This window comes from Littorina saxatilis, unplaced genomic scaffold (assembly GCF_037325665.1).
Source record: "Littorina saxatilis isolate snail1 unplaced genomic scaffold, US_GU_Lsax_2.0 scaffold_2559, whole genome shotgun sequence".
In the NCBI taxonomy this organism is placed as follows: Eukaryota; Metazoa; Mollusca; class Gastropoda; order Littorinimorpha; family Littorinidae; genus Littorina; species Littorina saxatilis.
The window spans coordinates 1-5,000 of NW_027125787.1; positions in this window are offsets into that span (position 1 = coordinate 1).

Genomic DNA, 5,000 nt, shown 5'->3' on the forward strand with positions numbered 1-5,000 from the left:
ATTCCCAGAAACTCTCATGTCAAATTTCATAAAGATCGGTCCAGTAGTTTAGTCTGAATCGCTCTACACAGACAGACAGACACACACACACACAGACACACATACACCACGACCCTCGTCTCGATTCCCCCTCTATGTTAAAACATTTAGTCAAAACTTGACTAAATGTAACAAACACAAGCATATCCATGTTCATGCAGGTTCCGATATTCTAGAATAGATGAATGTTGACCTGTCAAACGAGGTTGAGATTTATTTATTTATATGGGAGATTTATATTGCGCTTGACGTTCTCTAAGCGCTTAACATATGAATTTCTGCCGTGTGAGATTTTTTACACAATATATCACGCATTCACATCGGCCAGTAAATCTCAAGCCATTACTGCGAATATTTACTTTTCACGGCCTATTATTCCAAGTCACACGGGTATTTGGTGGACATTTTTTTATCTATGCCTGTACATTTTTCCCAGGAAAGACCCTTTTGTAAATCGTGGGATCTTTAACGTGCACACCCCAATGTAGTGTACACGAAGGGACCTCGGTTTTTCGTCTCATCCCATGCACATTCCATTACATTTTAAAGGGTATGACTACATATTATGCAACTACAATTTGACTGTAATCTCATTTATACACTCAGCGTAATGTTTCCTGCACGGTAAAAAAAAACCTTCAAGACTAAAATTCTACATTAAAATCTTAAAAGCATTAAGTTGGCCAATTCCAACAAATACATTATTGTACAGGAAAACGTATACTAAATCGCCAGAAGCAAAATCAAAGACTAACACAAGGTAAATCAGTTAGCAAACAATATATGAACAAATCAATCAATCAATCAATCAACCAATCAATCAATCAATCAACCAATCAATATATCAATCAATCAATACATCGATTTAACTTGTAATTCTTACAATGCAACATTATTTCGTTGGGTCGATATATTTGTGACTGTAACGTAATTTTGTCAATAAGAACGTTCCAACAACTTACCTTTCTTGTTTTTATATTTAGTCAAGTTTTGACTAAATATTTTAACGTAGAGGGGGGAATCGAGACGAGGGTCGTGGTGTATGTGTGTGTGTGTGTGTGTGTGTGTGTGTGTGTGTGTGTGTCTGTCTGTGTGTGTGTGTAGAGCGATTCAGACTAAACTACTGGACCGATCTTTATGAAATTTGACATGAGAGTTCCTGGGTATGAAATCCCCGAACGTTTTTTTCTTTTTTTGGATAAATGTCTTTGATGACGTCATATCCGGCTTTTCGTGAAAGTTGAGGCGGCACTGTCACGCCCTCATTTTTCAACCAAATTGGTTGAAATTTTGGTCAAGTAATCTTCGACGAAGCCCGGGGTTTGGTATTGCATTTCAGCTTGGTGGCTTTAAAATTAATTAATGACTTTGGTCATTAAAAATCGGAAAATTGTAAAAAAAAATAAAAATTTATAAAACGATCCAAATTTACGTTTATCTTATTCTCCATCATTTGCTGATTCAAAAAACATATAAATATGTTATATTCGGATTAAAAACAAGCTCTGAAAATTAAATATATAAAAATTATTATCAAAATTAAATTGTCGAAATCAATTTAAAAACACTTTCATCTTATTCCTTGTCGGTTCCTGATTCCAAAAACATATAGATATGGTATGTTTGGATTAAAAACACGCTCAGAAAGTTAAAACAAAGAGAGGTACAGAAAAGCGTGCTATCCTTCTTAGCGCAACTACTACCCCGCTCTTCTTGTCAATTTCACTGCCTTTGCCATGAGCGGTGGACTGACGATGCTACGAGTATACGGTCTTGCTGAAAAATTACATTGCGTTCACTTTCATTCTGTGAGTTCCACAGCTACTTGACTAAATATTGTATTTTCGCCTTACGCGACTTGTTTATATTTAGTCAAGTTTTGACTAAATATTTTAACATCGAGGGGGAATCGAAACGAGGGTCGTGGTGTATGTGCGTGTGTCTGTCTGTGTGTGTGTGTGTGTAGAGCGATTCAGACTAAACTACTGGACCGATCTTTATGAAATTTGACATGAGAGTTCCTGGGTATGAAATCCCCGAACGTTTTTTTCATTTTTTTGATAAATGTCTTTGATGACGTCATATCCGGCTTTTCGTGAAAGTTGAGGCGGCACTGTCACGCCCTCATTTTTCAACCAAATTGGTTGAAATTTTGGTCAAGTACTCTTCGACGAAGCCCGGGGTTCGGTATTGCATTTCAGCTTGGTGGCTTAAAAATTAATTAATGACTTTGGTCATTAAAAATCGGAAAATTGTAAAAAAAAATAAAAATTTATAAAACGATCCCAATTTACGTTTATCTTATTCTCCATCATTTGCTGATTCCAAAAACATATAAATATGTTATATTCGGATTAAAAACAAGCTCTGAAAATTAAATATATAAAAATTATTATCAAATTTTTTTTTTCGAAACTAATTTAAAAACACTTTCATCTTATTCCTTGTCGGTTCCTGATTCCAAAAATATATAGATATGATATGTTTGGATTAAAAACACGCTCAGAAAGTTAAAACGAAGAGAGGTACAGAAAAGCGTGCTATGCAGCATAGCGTAACCACTACCCCGCTCTTCTTGTCAATTTCACTGCCTATGCCGTGAGCGGTGGACCACGAGTAAACGGTCTTGCTGCGTTGCATTGCGTTCAGTTTCATTCTGTGAGTTCGACAGCTACTTGACTAAATATTGTATTTTCGCCTTACGCGACTTGTTTATTCTGAATTTTGGAACGTTGGCAGTCTCTTTGTTTTTGGATTTGCTCCTTTTGTTTGTTTGTATGTCTGCCTGCTTGTCTGCCTGTCCGTGTCTAGTCTGTGTGTGTGTGTTTTTGTATGTGTGTCTATGTTTATGTGTGGTGTGCGTAGCGGGTGTGCGTTCGTACATGTGTGTTGCAAGCTAGCCTTTCTTTCTATCTGTGTATGTATTCGGTGTTTTTTTTCTGTCTATACGTGTTTTCTGTCTATGTGAGTGTGTGTGGGTGTGAGTGTGTGGGGAGGGGCGTGCGTCCGTGCGTGCGTACCTACGTACGTGCGTGCGTGCGTGTGTGTGTGTGTGTGTGTGTGTGTTGGTGTGTGTGTGTGTGTGTGTGTGTGTATGTGTCTGTGTCTGTGCGTGCGTGTGTGTGTGTGTGTGTGTGTGTGAGAGAGAGAGTGTGTGTGTGTGTGTGTGTGTGTGTGTGTGTGTGTGTGTGTGTGTGTGTGTGTGTGTGTGAGAGAGAGAGTGTGTGTGCGTGTGTGCGTGTGAGAGAGAGAGTGTGTGTGTGTGTGTATGTGTGTGTGTGTGTTGTGTGTGTGTGTGTGTGTGTGTGTGTGTGTGAGAGCGAGTGTGTGTGTGTGTGTTGGTGTGTGTGTGTGTGTGTGTGTGTGTGTGTGTGTGTGTGTGTTAGCTTTTATCTGTCTGTCCGTGTTCGTGTGTCTCTGTCTCCATATGTCCTATGCACATACACACATTACATACACATTTTTGTTCGAAAAGTCAGTAAAAGAGAAAACCTTTAACATAAATCAGGTACATTATAATAAAAGGATGTTTAAAGATAAATGAAGTGATGGCTGATTGGCAGGTGTCTCCAAATAACAGTATCTTGAATCAGTACGCATTTGCACTGTGAATCCCGCTGTAAATCATCCTTCATCGTATTTCGCTCATCTAACAATAAAATATATATTATTTTACTGACAAGAATAATATGTTTGAGGTGGAGATGTTTGGGAGGGGGAGGTAGATGGGGATGGGGGGGGGGGGTGGGGGTTCTGGTAGCCTTTTTTGAATTTGCTGTGAGAATGGTTTGCAAAGAATAACAAAAACTATTCTTGAGATTGAGGAAACATAATGTTTCATTCGTCACAATGTAACCATCGTTTAACTACATTTATGTTATTTCTTTGAATATGATAATCAATTACAGTTTTTACCATTTTTTGCTAAAAATAAAACCTATATTATGTACATCGTATTCACGTGATCGTCACAATTTTTATTTTACTTCGAAAGGCTACAAAAGTTGTTATTTTTATTAGCATAACAGGAAATCGCGATTATTACGTGCCTCTGTCGATTTAAATAACAATGACACCTGAATTACAGACCTGCAAGACAACAGCAAGACTTTTGTCGTGGGGCAGTGTTTTATTGCATACAATTCAGCCAGACGACGACTTCGTTAGACAATCAACATAACCTAGTGTGGAAGAAAACTGTGTCCCAAGTCCAAGTCTGAATAGCAGGTATATTGTACCTTTTATACTTGCAAGCAAAAAAACCCAACATCATTGCATAAAAATAGAGATTACACAATGTTCTGTATTTAACTCACGTTAGGAACCCCAACCGACTTTCTTTGTTTGTGGGGTGATTAGGGGGTCGAGAACAATCTTTTACCTCATTTGGACATTTAAAAATGACGCGTTTGACCATAATTATAAGAAACATAAATTGCAATCAACGAGTGTACTACATACTCTTAAAAGCTAGTGTTTTAAATGAACGGGGTAACAGCTAGCGAGTGTGTTGACATGCACTTGTGAGTCTTTCTTTCTCGCAAGCTGTGACCGACAGCGTCGCAGGTGGTAATCAAATGCCGTAAAGTAAACAAAACATGCAATCACTTCTTACATAATTTTATGTGACCCTCCACCATGGAATGAGTCGCATGTCACCTTTGCATGATTTTCATATTTTTACATTTTCCTAAATTGTTTTGAATGCTCTACCTAGTGGTGAAACCCGTTTTAGAAAAGAGCAAAAACTGTGTGAGTTATAAGCCTGTGACGAAGGTGACCCTCACACTGTTACCAGACACCCCCCGGACTTATATTAAACCTAGCGCAGAACCGCGCGAGGTGACATGCGACTCATTCCGTGGTGGAGGGTCACATATGTTATTGCACACTGACAAACAACGTCTGACATCATCAAAAATACGTCTGTGAGATTAATATCCTATATGGATGGGTTAAAA